Source organism: Onychomys torridus, chromosome 10, assembly GCF_903995425.1.
Source record: "Onychomys torridus chromosome 10, mOncTor1.1, whole genome shotgun sequence".
NCBI classification, from domain to species: Eukaryota; Metazoa; Chordata; class Mammalia; order Rodentia; family Cricetidae; genus Onychomys; species Onychomys torridus.
In genome coordinates this window covers 74,058,487-74,081,032 of record NC_050452.1, presented here as the reverse complement: position 1 = coordinate 74,081,032, position 22,546 = coordinate 74,058,487, and the positions used below count along the sequence as shown (strand labels likewise).

Below are 22,546 nucleotides of genomic sequence, written 5' to 3'. Positions count from 1 at the left end.
CATGCCAGTGTTGTGTGAGGAATAACACATCTTCTCTATTGATAATAGGCTATCAGTGGGCCTGTCTGCACATCTGGGAACAAGAGCAACAGACTCTGGCAAACTTTACCACCCCATGTGTCCTTCTCTCATAAAGAGGACAACATGCCATTTGTTCTGGTAGGACCACGGTCTCACTCAAAGGAAAAGGACACTTGAGCCTGGGGATGTCCTGCCACATAAATGTAGCAGTCAATCCTTGGGCACATGCCCTGTACAGTTAACACAGCTCACCTAGATATTTAATTCTCTACATCAGTTTTATATGCACATTTATCAAAATTGTAAAAGCAAAGTGAATCCTACCACCATGTCCTCTAGTTAATGAGGTATTGTTAGGTTCCTTTTGAGAATTAATTTTAAAGACTGCCTGGATAATCCAAAGAGGACAATTTGAGACACATGTACTTGTCAATCCAAGAAAGCTTTCTGTTTATGTTTTTTATGTTTATGTTTGTTTGTTTTGTTTCTCTTTTTTTCTTTTATTTTATAATTTAATTTAATTTTACATATCAGCCATGGATTCCCCTGTCTTTCCCCCCTCTACTCCCTCACTACCTCTCCCTCCCAACTCACTGCTCCCATCTCCTCCAGGGCAAAGACTCCCCTGGGGATTTAGCTCAACCTGGTAGATTCAGTCCAGGCAGGTCCAGTCACCTCCTACCAGGTTGAGCATAGTGTCCCTGTGTAAGCCCCAGGTTCCAAACAGCCAGCTCATGCACTAAGGACGGGTCCCAGTCCCACTGCCTGGGTGCCTCCCAAACAGTTCAGGCTAAACAACTGTCTAATTTATCCAGAGGGCCTGATCCAGTTGGGGGCTCCTCCTGAGTGAGGTAACCCAGACTTAGAAAGACAAACATGGTATGTACTCACTCATAGGAGGATACTAGATGTAAAACAAAGATGACTAGACTGCTATTCACAACTCCAGGGAGGCTACCTAGAAAACGGGACCCTAGGAAAGACACAGGGATCACCCAATGACAGAGAAAAGGATGAGATCTACATGAACAACCTGGACATGAGTGGGGGCAATAAAGGGCAGGGTTTGAGGAAAAGAGAGCTTAGGGGAGCGGGCAATCCCAGCTGGATCACGAACAGAGAGGGAGAACGAGGAATAACAACAGACCATGATAAATGAAGACCACATGAGAGCTTGTTTGGAGGTTCTAGCAGGGGAGCACAGCTACTCATATACCCTTGACTAAAGACCAGTCCTCCTCTATTCAGGGAAGGTCGTCCTCTTCTACTGAGCATGCAGCTTTGGGAGGGACGCACATGGAGTGGTGAGGGAGGAAGAGGACACCCACCTAGCCAGCCAGATCAGCCAAATCAACCCTGGCGATCAATGGGGTGACAGATGTCGCAGATCGCCCTCACATCCTGAAGACCACATGAGAATAGGAAGAAGCAAAGTGCTAGAGCGGTCCCCAGAAATCCACAAAGATACCTCCACTGTAGACTACTGGCAATGTTCAAGAGAAATCCCGAACTGACCTACTCTGGTGATTCGATGGCCAAACACCCTAACTGTCGTGCTAGAAATCTCATCCAATAACTGAGGGAAGCAGATGCAAAGATCCACGGCCAGGCCCCAGGTGGAGTTCCAGGAGTCCAATTGGCGAGAAAGAGGAGGGATTGTATGAACAAGAATTGTTGATACCAAGATTGGAAAAAGCACAGGGACAAATAGCCAAACTAATGGAAACACATGAACTATGAACCAATAGCTGAAGAGCCCCCAACTGGATCAGGCCCTCTGGATAAGTGAGACAGTTGATTAGCTCGAATTGTTTGTTTATGGTTTTTTTTTTTTTTTTTTTTTTTTTTTTTTTTTTTTAAGTAAGGGTAAGACTAGATAGTCATCAAATTGAACTGTTAGTAGAAAAACTGTTTTAGTTAAATTAACAAGTTTCCATTATTGTTTAAAAATAATAAGCAGGATTTTTTTTTCAATCTTAACATTTTCCTTGTGCTGACTTTGTGCATTTCCCCTGGGCAGTGATGTCAGCAGCCTTTCTCTTGGGTGTAAAGTGTCCCACCTCTTCAACCTTCTGGACTGTGCTCTCAGTTAAGGGCACAGGAAGGGGCCTCCCAGGTCTCTTTCAATTTATTTTCTCTTTTATTTGTTTTTCAGATTTTTAGCAGCATGTGGTCCCCAAGTAGGAAACCATGGGCTGGAAAAGTTGGCAGAGGAATCTGGGTGAAAACTTTGTAACCTAAGAGAAAGGAAAGTGGAGGAGAGATCCTTAACACAATTGATGAGAAACTGATTTTAGTTTCCCTGGTGGGAAGGGCTGTGGACTCCCTAAGATAGGAATAACATTCATGTAGAGAGAGGCTCTAGCCCTTCTGAGAGCAATTCTAATCTTAAACAAATCTCTTTAGTTCTGAGTTACTCTAAGATAGTCTTCATCATACCAGCAGCAGCATGGGGAAGAGAGGAGGCCTCTGCATTCCTACCAGTGAATATTGAAGTTTTCTTTTAGTTTGTTTACTTGTTTCTCTGGTATTTGTAGAATTTCATCTGAAATCTTAACCAACAAAGGCCAATCTACCTCACAGAATGTAGGGAGACTTCCAGGAGACAGTTTAACATCATAATATTCTGTGTACTCATGAAATTTTCAGCCACATATTCTCTGGGACAAACTTATTCTGTTATGAACCCATACTCTCCCCCTTAAATATATAATCACACATGAGAAGGGAAAGGGGGAGGGGTCACACAGGCTCTTTCCATCTTATTTATATGTACACATTCAATCCTCTTTAACCCTCCACCCAGTGCACTGGAGTCAATATAGAAGCACATTTCATTTTTAAAAAAATCTTCTATAACAATGCTCAGGTAGTTCGGGGCTCTGGAAGGTGGCTAGACTTCCCTTCTACATTCTGGGGTAGAAGGACAGGAACCAAGAATGGGCAGAACTCCTTGACATGGTTCCTAGACCTTGCTGTTTCTGCTGTGCTGTAGGGTCCTTTCTCTGGGATGGCAGCAGAGCCAATCTCCTACAGATTGACTGGTCCACAAGCACCATGTTTATCTACGGCCTGATGCCCTGGGAGTCCAGCACCCCAGCAATGGGGGAGATGCAAACACCATCACCATGCCCCAAAAGGAGCACCTGAGGATGTTTCAGGCTTTTAGTTCTAAGAACCAGAATGCCATGGCTTCCTTTACAGAAACTAGTCTGCAGTCTGGACTGTCAGGCTTTGCAGAGGACTTGAGTCCAATCCTGAATATGATGGGACAGAACTTTCCATCTGTTTATCCTTATCTCCTCTATGTGGTGACTTACATCTTGACTGGGTGTTGTTACTATGGACAGTTAACTAGAAGTGCTGAAATATGGGGAAGGGGATTCCCGGCTAGCTCAGTCGGTAAAGCATGAGACTCTTAATCTCAGGGTCGTGGGTTCGTGCCCCACGTTGGGTGCCAGATATTGGTGAAATTATTAAGGCCGCTCCACGTAGTTAAAAGGGAGGTTTATTTTGTGGGGTACTTACAAATGAGGGGGTAGGTTACAGGGTCTGGCAAGGGTATAGCACAATCCGGCATTGTTCTCTGGAGAACTCTGCTCGGTCTACCTCCAGCATCCAGAGTCCGGGAACGAAGAGTGTGCGTTCTTCCCGATCCTTCGTCTTCTGCTTCCTCCTCTGCCCCGCCTTGTGGGCGTGACCATTACTGAAGCCTCAGTGGGGGTTGGAACTTCCAGGCCAATGCTGGGATGCCTATCCACTACAGAGGTGTGGGGTGAAGTTGTAAATATACTACAATACAATGGCCATCCCACCTAGATGTTTTCTGCTTTTTGTTTTTCTTGGGGTGAAGGTAATACATGAGGGACACTGGACAGACTACTATAATGACAGTGACACACCATTCATTTTCTAATTGTATTTAAGACCTGCTCTACAAGATGGAAATCACCTACAACGCTGTGTCTAGTCGAGTCATAGGTCCCAGAGGAGAATCTACTGTTACTTTTCTAAATGGATGTGGTATTTTTCTTTCTTTCTTTTTTTCTTTCTTTCTTTTTTTTTTTTTGTGCTGAGGATCGAATCCAGGGCCTTGCGCTTGCTAGGCAAGCACTCTACCAATGAGCTAAACCCCCAACTCATGGATGTGGTATTAAAGGGACTTCTAATGTGTTGTACTGACATTCATAGATTAGTACACCTCAGACCTTCATCAGAGAAGCTTCCTTTTTCAGGAGATGGTTATTAACACAGACCCACCACAGGTCAACATACAGAGAAGAAAGACTACAGAGGATCCATCCCTGAATGGGACATCTGTATATCACACCCCTCCTCCCAAAGATCAAGGATCAGGATGAAAGAGGCTAGAGGGATTGTAACAGCCAGGCTGTGGACAACTACAACAAAACAGGGTTCTCCTGTCACTATTGGACAGTGACACATAGGAATGCAGTGCAGTGTGACAACATGGGCAACACCTGTGCAAGATCAAGACAGACGATATCCCTGCAAGGAGGGGAGAGGTGGACATGAAGTCCTATGTGGTGGTATTGTGTCCCCCAATATATTGTGCACCCTAATACACTTATCTGGGGTCAGAGAACAGAACATCCACTAAATAGACATAGAGGCCAGAAAGTGGTGGCACACACACCTTTAATCCTATCACTTGGCAGGCAGGGGTCATGTGGATCTCTGTGAGTTCAAGGCCACACTGGAAACAGCCAGGCATGGTGACACAACACCTTTAATCCCAGGAAGTAATGGCAGGAAGCAGAAAAGTATATAAGGCATGAGAACTAGGAACTAGAGGCTTTTTAGGCTTTTAAGCTTTTAAGCTTTTAGCAGCAGTTCAGTTGAGATCCATTTGGAAGAGGACTCACAAGCTTCCAGTCTGAAGATTCTTGGTAACAGGATCAGATGAGGAGTTGTCAAGGTGAGGTTGGCTGTGGCTTGTTCTGTCTCTCTGATCTTTTAGAATTCACTCCAATACCTGGCACCTGAGGGTTTTTTGTTTGTTTGTTTGTTTTTAATTAAGACCATTTAGAAATTCATCTATAGTCCTACACCTACCTGAGGAGCTATTGGAAGCCGCTGGCTGCCAGGAGGGGGAGCTAGTTTTCTTTAAGGATGTGACCCCTGCAAGCCTACCCCTGCTCCAGTAGATGTCCCTACAGGCAGGCACATATGGGCAGCGCTAAGTGGACCCAGTCATTGACAAAGAGCAGAACAAAGCATGCGCCCAGGAGGGGAGAATGGCGAGAGTGACAGGAAACATAACAGTTGATTTCCTGTTGCTGTGACTCAGCACCATGGTCAGCGAACTTGTAGAAGGGACAGTTCCTTTGGCCTCAGGTTTCCACAGCCATAAGAGGGCTCCACATCTTGGCAGGGGCACATGGCACCAGGCAGCAGGCAACAGGCAAGGAAGTGGGAGAGGAAGATAAATGTTCACATCTTCACATGACAATGCAAAGAAGAGAGGGGGTGGAAGAAGGACAAGACTATAAACACCCGTGTCCCTCAACCCGCAGAGGGCCAGCTTCCCCATCAAATCTCTACCTCCCTATGGTTCCAGAACTTCTCCAACAGCACCGCCAACTGTGTGTAATTTAGGTGCTCGAAAGATTAAGACAGGGTAACCGATTACAGAAAGATGAGCAGAAGTATGCTAACTCAGGAGACTGATTAGTACTTAAGAGTCTGGAATCTTCCACTATTCTAACCCTTTACAGAATACAAGTGAATCCTGAGAAAGACTCCTTGTAATGAATACTTACATTAACCATGACCTTTGCTTCCCATTAGAGACGACTGAATAATCCAAATCACCTTGCTGTGGTTAAACAGCAGACAAGTCTCTCACAGCAGCATGAAAGGAAGGCTGCAATCTGCCTTGTTCTGGGGAATCAGCCAATCATACCACTTTCTTGAAGATCCAATTTATTATTGTTTTATAATATGATCCCAAAAAAAGTCTGTTAAGCGCTCACTGGAAACGGCATGTTAACCACATCATAGAACTGATATCAAAGCAGTAGCTACAAAGCCTAGGAGGAAAGGCGGCTTCTTCTCTCCTGCAGATGACAATAAGCTTAAGCACAAGACCTCATGTCCCAAGTTCTGATGTGTCAAGCATGTACATGTGCAATAAGGAATACAAAGGAAAACTTTCCTCTTATAAAAACACAATTCACACTCACCAGCATGAATATAAAATAGACAGCCACAAGTTGTGTTGGTATAGCTGCTGCATTCACCCCTGTTTTCAAAGACAATGACAGGGAACTGGCAGAACAAGCCAACATCATGACAGTAAATATCATAGTGAAGAAACCATTCACGCTTGTTTTTACTCCTTAGAAAGAAAAAGTGGGGTTAGTCCAGCCACCTAACACCAGACAACTGTACAGTTTTCAAATAATACTTCAATCACCAAAAAGACTACTAACAATTTTAGAGCCGTCCTACTATTCCGAGTCTTCAATTTAATAATTGCTTTCTTCCGTGTGAGTACACAAAATTGTTTGTGTAGCTTTGCGCCTTTCCTGGAACTCACTTGGTAGCCCAGGCTGGCCTCAAACTCACAGAGATCCGCCTGCCTCTGCCTCCTGAGTGCTGGGATTAAAGGCGTGCGCCACCACCACCCAGCCTTTATAGTTTCTTTTTTAAAAAAGATTTATTCTACTTTTATTCATGTTCATGTTAATGTGTATCTGTGGGAATGTATGCCATAAGTGTGCAGTTGCCTTTGGAGGCCAGAAGAGGGCATCAGGTCTCCTAGAGCTGCAGTGAAAGCTGCCCGATGTGCCTGATGATCTAGGTGCTCAGAACCAAATTTGGGGACTTTGGAGAAACAGCATGTGCTCTTAACCAATGAGCCTCTCCATCAACATCATATGGCTTTATTTTTATTCTTGCCACAAACACCTTTACATATAATGCCTATTCTCTTTTATACATAATTATGAACAATTTGTGAGATCCTGACATGTGGAGCTACAGGCAATACAATGGCCAAAATTCTGCTGCCTTCTCTCACAGGAGAATTACCAGTAGAAAGTGTTCATGTCCACATTGTCATGTGTTTATTATAATTGCATTAATAATGTAATTGGGACCAGTACTGTGGTTAGTTTTTGTCAGATTTATACAAGCTAGGGTGGTATGGAAAGAGATAACCCTAATTAAGAAAATTCTTGCATTAGATTGGCCTGTAGGCAAGCCTGTGGGGCATTTTCTTGATGAATGATTTATGCGGGAGTTCTTAGACAACTGTGGATGATGCCATCCCTAGGCAGGTGGTCCTGGGTTCTATAAAAATTCAGGCTGAAGAAGCCATTAAGAGCAAGCCAATAAGCAGCATTTCTCCATGGCCCTTGCTTCACATCCTGCCTCCAGGTTTTGATATCTAGAGGACAGGAGGTGCCTCCAACTTTAGTTTTCTCTAGGAAATCACCATGTAACTGCTATGCAGGAAGGCAATGTGTTCCATAAACTGATTTGTAGTCTTTATGGACCTATTGCTGTGAGTCCTACACAGTTCTGTGTTTTTAAAATAGTTACAGGGACACAAGTTAGATCATGGGGGAGATGAGTTCCATGTCTAATTGTTTTAAAAGTTATTGTTATTATCTTATTATTATGGTGTGTACAGTACATGTGTGGGTATGGGTGCGCATGTGCTAATGTTTGTAATTGCCATAGTGTGTATTTGTTATGGAGCTGAAGGACAATTTTCTGGAGTGATTCTCTCTTCCATTGTAGATTCAGAGGATCAGATTCAAGCTGTTAGGCCAAGAGGACAAGCAAATTTCCCAGAGCTATCCCATGGCCTAAATGACTGGTTATGAATGATAGATCTCTTATAAAACAAAGTCTAAGCTTTATCAGTGCTTATCTTTCTCTGTGTTTGTGTGAGTGTGTGTGTCTATGTGTATCTGTGTGTGTGTGCATGAGTATGTGTGTGTCTGTGTGAGTGTGTGTGTGCATGTGTGAAAATTATGGAAATTTGAAACAGTCTAGAATGAAGCTTAACCATATTCACAGATCAGTCTGCAAATATTATGTAAATAATATTTATATTATATAATTTCAAAAAACTCCAAATTTACTGCCCTCTCTCTTCGTAAGCTGGTAGAGGAAGATAATGTATACATTTAAATATTTTATGTACATGTACATATTTATGAAACATTATTCATGCCTCAATATTTTATTTGCATATATAGACATTTACACAAAAAAATAAGAAAATATACAGCTCGGGTAGAGAGAAGGCTCACTGACTAAGAGCATACGCCATTCTTACAAAAGCCCTAGATTATGTTCCCAGCACTCACATGGTGGCCCACATTCTTCTGTAACTCCAGTTCCAAGAGATCTCACAAACTGTTCCGGCTTTCCCAAGAAATGCATTCACTTAGCACACACACACACACACACACACACACAGAGAGAGAGAGAGAGAGAGAGAGAGAGAGAGAGAGAGAGAGAGAGAGAGAGAGAGAAAGAGAGAAAGAGAGAGAAAGAGAGAGAGAGATTCAAATGCATAAATAAAAGAAAAATAAATCTTTTGCAATACCTATGGATAGCTATCTAATACCTGATCTTGCTCCTTTGGCACTGTCTCAAATGTGTACATTATTTCTACATTCATTACAATACACAGAATCTCTAGTAAATGCAGTTTCATAAACAGCTCTTGTAGTATTTTGTGAACAAGTCTTAGACTTTCCTCACACTGAACACCTGTTTTAGATGGCACACAGTAGAGACATGCTTTTCTACTCATGCTTTTCTACTTTAGACTTGCCACAGTTGTACAAACCAAAACACGCTCCCCCAAGACTAAAGACACATTCTCTTGCTTTGTCACTTACCTGCTATGATGAATACTATAACAGTAAATATAATACTTGGTACTAACAAACTGGGTAACAGCTCACCCAGCAATTTCCCAAGGAAATATGGTGGCATTCTGTAGTATCCACTGGTATGCTCATGTCTAGAGACAAAGATCACATTATACATCCTTAGATTAGTCCACAAGGCACAGGTGAGATGCTGACTACACTGACTTCTGCCGCCACAGGGGGCTTAACAGGACAGTGTCCCCTATGCTCCAGGCTGACTCCCATGCATGTCCCCATCTTAGGGACCAGCATCCCTAGGCCAGCATCCTGATGGCATTCTCACTAGGATTCTTCCCATCAGATAACTCTACCTTGTTTTGTCCACTCTGGCCACACAACAGTCCCTCCAGGGAAACAGCCCAATGTGCCCTCTCTCCTCAGAGTCTCTGCCCTCTGAAGCTGGCTCCCTGAGGAACAGCTCATTCCTACCTCACCTCAGACAGCGGTCATGGAGACTTCTCTCCTTCCAGGTCTCATGAAGAAGGTGACACTGTCACTCTGAGGTCACAGTGCAGCTTCAAGACACTACATCCTTCTGCTCTCTCTTTAGGACAGATGTACTCCTTCAGTAATCTCTCTGTACAACTGTGAATCTTTACCAGATAACAAACCTAGTCTTTTCCCTTCCTGGCCTTTTCAAATCCCAAGTTCTTCCCCTCCAGTGTCTTCATTGTATCTCTGACTTTTTTTTTTTGACATAATGTCACCAGTGCAGGCTGGACTTAAATTTCTTATGTAGCCAAGTATGATCATCCTCCTGCCTCTACCTTGACACCAAGTGCTGGGATTTCTGAAATACAGCCATGCTCAGGGGTTTGTGACACTGTGAATATAACAGTGTCAGGCACACAATGCAAGCATTCTACCAACTGAGTGAGGCCCTCAGCTCCTCTCTGAGGACTCCTCTCCCTGGCATGTACTTGGAGAAAATCTTGGCCATCTTTGAGAACAGTGAATCCTAAGCATAGGCCACTAGGAAAAGGTTCTTCCATGTTTGAAAAACACAGGAGATAAACAGCCCTTTTATATTCAGCTGCTGTCTGGCTCTTTCCAGCGTCCATCAAGAGGAGACTCTCATTCTTGTGCAGCTGTACCTCTCCAACCCCAACGTTCTGTTGAACCCACCACACATAAGCTCTGTGAAACCCTGACTTCCTTCTTTGGTGTGTGTGTGGGGGGGCTCATGGATTTCCTGTTATTTTCAGGTCCCTACTACTGTACTAAATGACCACACCCCAAATTTGAAACTTCACTGAGCAGCAGACACCTGAGCTCTTGATTTCTCATCCACTTTTTATTAATATTAGTAATCTCTTTACATACTTCCAAACACCTGGTGCCACAACAATGGTAAACACAAATTTTTATAATTTCTTTACTTTTCAACTAAACAAATTAAAATGGGGAGGGGGAGCCTGGGATTTCATGAGATAACATTCTAGGTTCATTATGAATTTAAGTAAGTTGATCACGGTCTACAATGCCTGCTCCTGGAGCAGGGGCTACTCACAGAAAGCGATCACAGTCGATCATGAAGAGCTCCCTGATAGACAAGCTCCTGACACATTCAAAGCCTGTGAGCAAGAAGAGCAGGATGGCTCTGGCCATAGAGAATGGAGGCAAAAGAAAACAGCAAATTCATCATTAGAATGCTTTTATCCCAGTTGAGCTTGTTCTCTATATAAAAAAGATTTTTTTTAAAGCAGGACTGGAGAGATGCCTCAGGGCCTTCTCCCTCTCTGTGTCTCCAATAAGTTGTCCTCAAGTTCCATTTGAGCTTACTTTCATATATTTTATCAACAAAACCAAGAACTTAGAAAGGGAATATTATGGCCCTGGCTATATTTAACCATGTATACAACATCTACTTCCTTATCTGATTTTTTAGATATTATAATTGTAGATTAACAACCTATAGTTACATATTGATGATATAAAACTAAAATTATTCATTAACAATTTTGTGAAATAATTATATCAAACTAAATTAGATGTTGCCCATCACTACAAATATACACCATTCTACATACTATACAGAATATATTTCTATACTAGAAATACTAGAAATATATTCTCAGAAACTTCGAAATGTGTATTCAAATTTATTGGATTGAATGTGCTGTACAATTTATTTCAAAGGAAAAAAATCTTACTTCTCCTACTTATCAGATTTTACACTCTTTCCCCACTGCCCTGGCGAAGTGTACACTATGCTACCTGGAGGTCATTTGCTTCATAATTCATATCTAAGTGAAAGATGTTTGTTGTTCTGGGTTTGAACTATTTTACTTTGCATGATGTTCTTCAAATCTTCAATTCTATTCACATTGTTGCATAGTCCCATTTTAAAGATAAGCAATATTTTGAGTCACATTTTTCATTATTATTTTTATTAAGAAATTTTTTATTCACTTTAGATACCAACCACAGATTCCCCTCTCTTCCATCCTCCCATCCCCAGCTTCCCCCCTCAAACCTATCCCTTGTTCCCTCCTCCAACAAGGTAAGGCCTCCCATGGGGAGTCAGCAGAGCCTGATACATTTAGTTGAGGCAGGTCAAAGCCCCTTCCCTTGCATCAAGGCTATGCAAGGTGCCCCACCATAGGTAGTGGACTCCAAGAAGCCAGCTTATGCACCAAGAATGGATCCTGATCCTACTGCCAGGGGAAACCTTAAGCAGATCAGGCTACACAACTGTCTCACTTGTGCAAAGGACCTAGTCCAGTCCCAAGGAGGCTCCCCAGCTATTGGTCTAGAGTTCATGAGTTCCCACTAGCTTGGTTTGGTTGTCTCTGTAGGTTTCCCCATCATGGTCTTAATGCCCTTTACTCATAGAATCCCTCTTCGCTCTCTTTGACTGGACTCCTGGAGCTTGTCTTAGTTCTTGGTTGTGGATTTCTGCATCTGCTTCCATAAGTTACTAGATGACAGTTAGGGTATTCACCAATCTGATTACTGGGGTAAGCCAGCTCAGGCACCCCCTCCACTACTGGTAGTAGTCTAAGCTGGGGTCATCCTTGTAGGTTCTGGGAACTCCCCTTGTAGCTGAAAGTTTTCCTGTGTCCCACCTGTCCACAGCTGCTCAGACCCAAATAAACACACAGAGGCTTACATAATTATGAACTGTATGACCTAATGGTTCAGGCTTCTCACTAGCTAAATCTTACATCTTAAATTAACCCATTTCTATAAATCTATACTTTGCCTCATGGCTTGTGGCTTACCAGTACCTTTACATCTTGCTTCTTCTGGCGATGGCTAGCATTGTCTCCTCTGCTTTCTGTCTTTCTCCTTCCTCACTCTCTAGTTGGAATGTTCTGCCTAACCCTATTCTGCCTCACCATTGGCCAAACAGCTTTATTTGTCAACCAATCAGAGCAGCACATATTCACAGCATACAGAATGACATCCATCACTTCCCCTTTCTTTCTATACAAAAGGAAGGTTTTAACTTTAACATAGTAAAAAAAAATGTTACATATAAAAAAAGAGTTATCAAGTAAGAATTTTAGTTACAATATCTGGTCTATTTCTATTTGGCAAAATTAAAGAAGATACCCTATCTATCCTATATTTGTGAGTCTAAGATTTCATATCTAATTTATCCTTTATCATAACCAGGGAAATTTTAACTATCTAATCTTCAACTACATCAAAGACCTCAGAACAATATAATATTACTTAAGTGAATAGGAAGAACATTGTGAGAAACTTCTAAAAATCTAGAATGTCAGAGACAGCTATTTGCATGGGCAGTCATCCTAAGTCCTTCTGCAATGTTGGGACATCCATCTTTAGCCCATAGGTCTAGAGTCTCTCAGTCACTTTTCTCTGTGTCCTGTAGAATGTCTGACAGTTTCCTCTGTGAAGTAGGAACCTGAAGGACCATTTTGCCTTGCAAAGTTCAGTGGTCACCTTCCTAAGGGTCCTGCATGTCCAGTTGATATAACATTTTGTTAAACAGTCCAGGAAAGAACAGTTTCTTGCCCAAATGGCTATTTTTGCCAAGAAGAAGATAAACTCCATATGGAGTGTCTTCAATGCTCATCTTTTTCTTTGAAGTAAATCAGTGTTGCCAGGAGCAGACATATCTCACTGTCTAGAAAGTCTAAGTTTTTAAAACATTTAAAATGCCATATTCTGTAGGTCTTCAAAGTGTTCAAAGATTACATACCTAATAGAAATATATCTATGTATACCTAGAAAACTTAACTAACATGACTATAAGTTTGACTATCATAGAAAGCTTACCAGTACTCTACATTCCCTGGCACCCAGTTTCTCACTATCCCCATGATGTCTCCCTCTATGATGGTATTTCTTTCATTGCTCTCCCACTCCATCCCTGTTCCAGCTTGAACATCCCATTCCCTTATGTTCTAATCACCCATCCCCTGCCCTCTATTGCCCCTCTCACCCCCAGTTTACTCTTGGAGATCTCATCTATTTCCCCTTCACAAGACAATCAATGTGTCCCTCTTAGGGTCCTCCTTGTTAGCTAGCTTCTCTGAAGCTTTGGGTTGTAGTCTGGTTACCCTTTGCTTTACATCTAGTATCCACTTATGAGTGAATATATAACATGTTTGTCCTTCTGGTTCTGGGTTACCTCACTCAGGATGTTATTTTGTAGTTCCATCCATTTACCCACAAATTTCATGATGTCATTGTTTTTCTCTGCTGAGTAGTACTCCATTGTGTATATGTACCACATTTTCTTTATACATTCTTCAGTTGAGGGGCATCTAAAATGTTTCCAGCTTCTGGCTATTATGAATAATGCTGCTGTGAACAGAGCTGAGCAAGTGTCCTTGTGGTATGATTGAGCATCCTTTGGGTATATGCCCAAGAGTGGTATCATTGAGTCCTGAGGTAGATTGATTCTCAGTTTTCTGAGAAAAAGCCATACTAATTTCCAAAGTGGCTGTACAAGTTTGCACTCCCACCAATAAATAGTAAAGGAGTGTTCCCCTTGCTCCACATCCTCTCCAACATAAGCTGTCATCAATGTTTCTTATCTTAGCCATTCTGACAGGTATAAGATGGTATCTCAGAGTCCTTTTGATTTGCATTTCTTGATGACTAAGGATGTTGAGCAATTCCTTAAGTGCCTTTCAGCCATTTGAGATTCTTCTCTTCAGAATTCTGTTTAGATCTGTACCCCATTTCTTAGTTGAATTGTTTGGTATTTTGATGTCCAGTTTCTTAAATTCTTTATATATTTTGGAGATCAGCCCCCTGTCAGATGTGGGGTTGATGAAGATCTTTTCCATTCCGTAGGCTGTTGTTTTGTCTTATTGACCATGTCCTTTGCCTTACAGAAACCTCTCAGTTTTAGGAGGTCCCATTTATTAATTGTTGCTCTCAGTGTCTGTGCTATTGGTGTTATATTTAGGAAGTGGTCTCCGGTGCCAATGTGTTCAAGAGTACTTCTTACCTTTTCTTCTATCAGGTTCAGAGTAACTGGATTTATGTTGAGGTCTTTGATCCACTTGGACTTGAATTTTGTGCATGGAGATAGATATGGATCTATTTGCAATCTTCTACATGTTGACATCCAGTTATGCCAGCACCATTTGTTGAAGATGATTTCTTTTTTCCATTGTACAGTTTTGGCTTCTTTGGCAAAAAATCAGGTGTTCACAAATGTGTAGATTAATGTCAGGGTCTTCAATTTGATTCTATTGGTCAATATGTTGGTTTTTATGCCAGTACCAAGCTGTTTTTATTACTGTACCTCTATAGTACAGTTGAGGTCATTGATGGTGATGCCTCAAGAAGTTGCTTTATTTTACAGGATTGTTTTAGCTATACTGGGTTTCTTGTTTTTCCATGTTAAGTTGAGCATTGTTTTTTCCAGGTCTGTGAAGAATTGTGCTGGGATTTGATAGGGATTGCATTGAAACTGTAGATTGCTTTCAGTAAGATTGCCATTTTTAATATGTTAATCCTACCTACCCAATAGCATGGAAGATCTTTTCATTTTCTGATATCTTCTTCAATTCCTTTCTTCAGAGACTTAAAGTTCTTGTCATACAGGTCTTTTACTTCCTTAGAGTTACCCATGGTATTTTATATTATTTGTGGCTATTGTAAAGTGTGATGTTTCTCTGATTTCTTATTCGGCCCACTTATCATTTGTATATAGGAAAGCTACTGATTTTTTTTTTAGTTAATCTTGTATGCCCCTACATTATTGAAGGTGTTTATCAGCTGTCAGAGTTCCCTGGTAGAATTCTTGCGGTCACTTATGTATACTATCATATTGTCTGCAAATAGTGAAAGTTTGACTTCTTTTCCAGTTTGTATCCCCTTGATCTCCTTTTGTTGTCTTATTGCTCTAGCTAGAACTTTGAGTACTATATTGAATAAGTATGGGGAGAGCGAACAGCCTTGTCTTGTTCCTGATTTTACTGGGATTGCTTTGAGTTTCTCTCCATTTAATTTGATGTTGGCTGTTGGTTTGCTGTAAATTGCCTTTATTATGTTTAGGTATGTTCCTTGTATTCCTGATCTCTCTAGGACCTTTATCATAAAGGGGTGTTGGATTTTTTTCAAAGGCTTTTACAGCATCTAGTCAGATGATCATGTGTTTCTTTTTCTTTTAGTTTGTTCATATGGTTATTCCATTGACAGATTTTCATATGTTGAAATACCATTGGATCTCTGTGATGAAGCCTACTTGGCCACGGTGGATATGTATATTTTTTTATATGTGTTCTTGGATTCAGTTTGCCAGTATTTTATTAAGTATTTTTGCATCAATGTTTACTATGGAGATTGGTCTGTAATTCGCTTTCTTTGTTGCATCTTTGTGTGGTTTGAGTTTCAGGGTAACTATAGCCTCATAAAATGAGTTTGGTAATGTTCCTTCTGTCTCTATTGTGTGAAACAATTTGAGGAGTAGTGGTATTAACTCTTCTTCTGGTAGATTTCTGAACTGAAATCCTCAGGTCTTGGGCTTTCTTTCTTTCTTTTCTTCTTCTTCTTCTTCTTCTTCTTCTTCTTCTTCTTCTTCTTCTTCTTCTTCTCTTTTCTTTTTTTCCTTTGGTTGAGGACTTTTAATGACTGTTTCTGTTTCCTTAGGGGTTAGAGGTCTACTTAAATTGTCTTGATTTAATTTTGGTATGTTGTATCTACCCAGAAAATTGTCCATTTCCTTTAAATTTTCAAATTTTATGGAGTACAGGGTTTTGAAGTATGAACTAATGATTTTCTGGATTTCTTTGTTGTCTGTTGTTATGTCTTCTTTTTCATAATTTGGATGTCCTCTCTCTGCCTTTTGGTTAGTTTGGATGAGGTATTGTCTCTCTTGCTGATTTTCTCAAAGAACCAACTCTTTGTTTCATTGATTCTTTGTACTGTTCTCTTTGTTTCTATTTTATTGATTTCAGCTTTCAATTTGATTGTTTCCTGGCATCTATTCCTCCTGGATGAGTTTGCTTCTTTTTCTTCCAGAGCTTCCAGGTGTGCTGTTAAATTGCTAGTGTGAGAGATTTCTCCAAATTCTTTATGATGGCATTTAGTGCTATGAATTTTACTCTTAGCACTGCTTTCATAGTGTCCCATAGGTTTGGGTATGTTGTGCATTCATTTTCATTGCATTCTAGGACATCTTTAATTTCTTTCTTTATTTCTTCCTTGACCTATTGGTGATTCAGTTGAGAAGTATTCAGTTTCCATGAGACTGTAGGCTTTGTGTAATTGTTGTTGTTGTTGTTGCTGTTGAAATCTAACTTTAAGCCATGGTAGTCTGATAGAATACAGGAGGTTATTCCAAGTTTTTTGTATCTGTTGAGATTTGGTTTGTGGTTGATTTTAGAGAAGTTTTCATAGGGTGCTGAGAAGAAGGTATATTCTTTTGTGTTGGGGGGAGTGTTCTATAGGTATATATTAAGTCCATTTGAGTCTGTTAGATCCCTTATTTCTCCATTAGGTTTCTGTCTGGCATACATGTCCATTGGTAAGAGTGGGGTGTTGAAGTCTCCCACTATTGGTGTGTGGGGTTAGATGTGCTATTTAAGTTTTAGTAATGTTTCTTTTACATATGTGGGTGCCCCTGTATTTGGGGAATAAATGTTCAGAATTGAGGCTTCATCTTGGTGGATTTTTCCTGTTATGAATATGCAATGTCCTTCTCCAATTCTTCTGATTAATTTTAGCTTGAAGTCTATTGTGTTAAATATTAGGATAGATATACCAGCTTGCTTCTTAAATCTACTTGATTGGAAAGTCTTTTCCCAACCCTCTACACTGAGGTAGTGTCTGTCTTTGAAGTTGAGGTGTGTTTCTTGTATGCGGCAGAAGGATGGATCCTGTTTTGTATCCATTCTGTTAGCCTGGCGAGTCATGTTTTCTTTATCATTTATGTGATGGTAGACACTTAAATTCTTTAACTTGATTACTGTGCATAGCATTCCAATGAACATTAGAACTAACAGACATTTTCAGTAAATGTTTTAAATATGCATATAAGCATGCACAGGATAAATGTCTGTGTCCAATTATTTCTTTCAATGCCTTCTCCTTAATGTTTGGCTGCCACCTCAACCTTATAATTCTGTTGAGCTAGAGGTGCTCATATGCCACAAAATTCAAACCCAGATCCTAGTTATACAGTTGGTCAAAATAAGAAGGCTTTGCTGGATCCAAACATGAGAAGCATCTCTGGCCTCCTGAACATTACTGATGAAGACAATGTTGTTTTGACCCTGAAAATAATTTAATAGATTTATTCCATAGATGATCTTGAGGAAGTGTTTTGAACTGTCCTACTTAGGTTTCTTTTACTGTGGTAAACACCCTGACCAAAAGCAACTTAGGGAGAATGGGATTTATTTGGCTTATGTATACCAGATCAGTCCATCCCTGAGGAAAGTCAGACCGGAATTCAAGGCAGGATCCTGGAGGCAGGGATGGAAGCTGAGGCCACAGAGGAGTATTCCTTACTGGCTTGCTCCTCATGACTTGTTCAGCCTGCTTTCTTAAAGAACTCAGAACCAACTTCCCAGAGGTAGCACTGCCCCAAGCAGGGTGGCCCCTCCCACATTCATCATTAATCAAGAAAATGTCCCACAGATGTGACTACAAGCCAACCTGATGGATGAATCTTCTTAATTGAGGTTCCTTCTCCCACATGACTCTGGCTGGTGCCAAGCTGACAAAAAACTAACCAGAACACTAACCCAAAGAATCAACCACTAATCAGGACAAAGAAACAAACCACATGCAAAGGCCATTGCCACATACTCCAACTTCTTATAAAATACTGGTAGTAGAGGAAGTGAAAAAATACAAATTAAGAGCATTTCACAGTTTCTAAAAAGACTATAAAGAAACAGCTAAGAAAGCTCTTTTCTTTGTGTCTTCATTTTCCAAGAATATTTGCACATCAGGTTTTTCAGAGTTTATGTCTGAATGCTTCCTGTAACAGTGTCTATACTGTCTATCTTGTCTATGCTCTGTTGGGTTAAGATGTGCCGTCTACACAGGGCTTTCTACCTTCAAGTGCAAAAGTCCAGAGCTCAAACAGATGTACTTGCACACTCAACAGCATGGTTCATAGCAACCAAAGGTGAGAGCAAACCACATTTCTAGCCACAAATGAATGGGAAGCAACACAGCATACACACACAATGGACAATTACTCTGTCTTACAGAGCCCAAGAAATACACACACATGTTACACTTTCGTGAGCCCTAAGGACATTAGAGCAATGGAAAAAGCCAGCCAAAACAAACAAAAACAAAACGCAAACAAGAACAACACACAGATACTTGTGTGACTCCAGTTTGTGGTTCCCACATTAGTCTTATTCAATGACAGAAAGTAAAATGGTTGATACTAGGAATTGGGAGTGGGTAGTATGTGGAGTCTTCTTTCTGAGCTATCAAATTCCATTTGGGAAGATGAAAAAAAATGTCCTATATTTAGAGTGTGGTAATTATCACATAACATGAAGCTACTCCATACACTAAAACTGCTAAAATGTCAAATGTGTGGTGTGTATATTTTCATACGATCTATGCACAAATATATGTGAAAAAGTGAGTTCTTCCACTCAGCCTTCATGAACCTAAATTCTATCACATGACAAAATGTTTACTCTGTTCTTGTAAGAATTCTAATTCTTAATGAATTTATACGAACTTGAACAAAGTAACAACATTTTTCTCAAAATCAGGATCGAAATTTGCTTACCTGGACTGGACTTCTGTACAATCATTTCTTAGGACACGGAAAGCAATGCCCACAATCACAGCCATTATGACTGTGATAATCAGCTTTCAAAAAGATAATGAGATAAAAGGAAAAGTTTCCATTAGGAATAGAAAGTATTCTATACATTGTTCATTATTTTAGGATATACAGTTTCCTAATCAAATCTCCCCAGTTAGATAAACATTATATTTTGCCCAGAGTCCATAGAAAAATATAAAACACACATGTTAAAAGACTGTTTGTTAAACTGAAGATTAAGGTCTCTGCAATCTGAGGCTCTGACAGCACAGACCCTGGAAAAGCTAAGGCTTCTCCCAGCACTCCACCAGGAACAGCCAGTGAAGGGCTCACTTCAGGTTCTGAAGCATGGATGACATGGGGGAGTTGTGGGGGTGATGCAGGCGCCTGGGGAGGTTGGGGACAAACCAAAGTAAGAGACAGTGTTCACCTAAACTGAGATCTCAACTCTGGTGCAGCAAACATGTGCAGTTTCTACTTCAAGTGGTTTAAAGAACTCAGGCTCTCTTTACTCTTCAGTTAGAGACCAGCTCACCCAGGCCAGGGGACAGCTCATGGCAGGGCCCTGCACAGCACACACTAAACCTAGTCCTGATCCCTCAACTGCAAACCAATGACAAAACTGAAGACAACTCACAACCCAGTTCCTAGCCGTGGGACTTTGTGCTAAGAAGGGGGAGCTGGTCCTCCCCTGTGTCACCTCGGGGAAGTCTGTGCCTGTGTGGGAACGAGCACTATTGTTGTCAGACAGAGTCCCCTGGGTCACCTGGTGCCCCATTGCCCCTCATCTCTGTCACTGTGCTCCATCAACCTCAGCCAGAGTGGCCTGTGCTCAAGTCTCATCTAAGCTGCCAACTCCTCCAGACCCTCATCTACCTCCATCTACTCAGTCTGTGCAGACAGTCACAGGAGCCTGCACTGCTTTGGTTTTGTATTAAAAGTGCTTTAGAAGATGCTTCACTTAACAAAGGAGTAAGGATACATAATACTTAAATACATAACTTATTTGAAGGAGTCTATTTATTATTTATCCGATAATGTTTTAGAAGTAGAATATTATGATCTAAGAAAAGCTTCCTCCCATGTAATTTGATAAGTTAGAAACCAATCCCAGGGTATAGAGATAAGGCTCAGTAGTTATGAGTACTTGCTGCTCTTGTAGATGGTGCCTGGGATTCAGTTCCCAGCACACAAATGACCCCTAACAACCTTCTGTAACTCCAGTTCCAGAGGATCTGATGCCTTCTTCTGGCCTCCGTGGTCATACACATAGGGCACATGCAGGCAAAACACCCATACATAATAAATAAATAAATAGTTTTAAAAATTAGTCCTCAGTACCTAACTTTGCTAACACACACACACACACACACACACACACACACACACACACACACACTTCTTACCTCATGATATTGCCTCACTGCTGAACAATGAATAACACAATTTGATGAATGTAACTCACTTTTTTCCAGTCATATTAAATCTTTTTTCCAAAAAGAATGGTTATAAAAATGCCTCTTTTATGACATAAATACTCAAGTAAAAGACCAAAGCGTCTGGAGCAACTGACAGTACAAGTCAAAGGGTAGGAATGTCCACACACACACACACACACACACACACACACACACACACACGCACACACGCACACACACACACACACTGGGAAGGCAGCAGCATTGAAACATGAAAAGGGCAGCACACATGTCAGGAAGTAAGTGCTGTTTCATTACAGCCAGCAGCACACGACCTTCCCATGCTCAACAGAAACTAAATTCTGACAATAACAACTCACTACCAGCAGAACTGACTGTGAGTTCTCACTGGACAGGGACAGGAATATAGGTCTGTGGTAAAGTGATTGTCCTCTCATGGCTGAGGCCCCAGGATCAAACACTAACACTGCAGAATCCTCAACATCATGAAAAAATGTAAATGAATAAGTGATGGCCCAGTGAGCTGGAAGAACCACATTTCTGTGTGACATTCATGTTAAAATACAGAAAATCTTAAGGCATGATGGTCCTTGTTACAGAGCCAGTTTAAAGAAAAGTGGAACCTCACTTCCCCCAGCTCCCAGTCAGCTGACAGGGAAGAGCACTGTTCAGTCCAGTCACTATCTGTGTGTGAACTGCACTCTTGGAGTGGCTTCTGCTTTCACGCTGGACTCCAGTAAAGGAACAGGACTCTGCAATGGGCTCATCTCTCAGGCAGTGCATGCACAGGCTTCCCCAGAGGGGATCGATGGCCCTGTTTCCTCATCCCATGATTTCAACTACAGATCACCCTCCTTTCCCTCCTCAGTCACCTCCACCCTCTCTACTTAGACTTTCTCCAAAGTCCATTCTTTCATCTGACATGTTGCAACTTTATCTGTTTATTCAGTTACCATCCATCCACCACATGAAAAGTTACATCAGGACAGAAGCCTTTGACTCCCGTACTCATTCCTGGACTTAAGCTTGTTCGATTTAGACAGGTGAGAGGAACTCCCAGGTGTGCTGAATTTCTTGTTGCCTTCCCTGAATTAAGTTTCCTACTGGGATTAGTCATCATAGTTCCTCTGAATAAAAAACAACCACTAAAATGTTTTCTGTAAGTAGAAAGTTAACTGTGTTCTACTTGCTTTATTGACTATTTCTATATGCCAAGTGGAGATGAAAAATACATGGGAGTAGAAGATACATGTGGCCTGAAGTAGACTGACTCAGAAACAGATTGTTCCCACTTAATTTTTTGCACAATACAATTAAAATAATTCATCAGATTACCCGAATTATAGTGATCCATGTAAAATCCTGGAAATTTTTGAATGAACGACAGATAATCCACCTGAGCTGATGCCAGAAAGGGGTGACACACGTGACCTCCTCCAAGGCCGAGCTCCTCCCTGCCCTCTGTTCCCCCAAGAGCGGGTCCAGTTCAGCTCTCATTTCTCTGTGTAAGGAGGACTGGGCATACATGGTGGCTAATTTGTCTGTGACTTGGTGCTGTCTCTCAGAAAGCTCTGTATATTTGTCGGCTTTGGGATAAAAATGGATAAAGTCAAGAAACAGACAATAATGTAACTGATTTTTCCAAGACATTTTTCATTAATAACAAATTATGCATCAGTTTTTTTTGAGACAGTCTCATGTACCCTTGACTGGCCTAAAAGTTTGCTATGAAGCCAAGGACCAAACGTCTCTAGGTCCTTCTGTATCTGTCTCAGGTGCTGTGATGACAGGCATGCACTTCACATGCAGGTATGTGCTGCTAGGAACCAAACTCAAGGCTTGGTGCACGCTAGGCAAGCATTCTACCAGATGACCTATGTCTTCAGCCCACCACTTTTTGAGCATAATAAAATTACTCCTGTGTAACTGCT

General features: G+C 41.2%; 1 pseudogene; it reads right to left on the bottom strand.

Moving 5' to 3' along the window:
- Nucleotides 1-22,546, bottom strand: part of LOC118592451 — a 45,586-nt pseudogene that overhangs the window by 4,592 nt on the left and 18,448 nt on the right.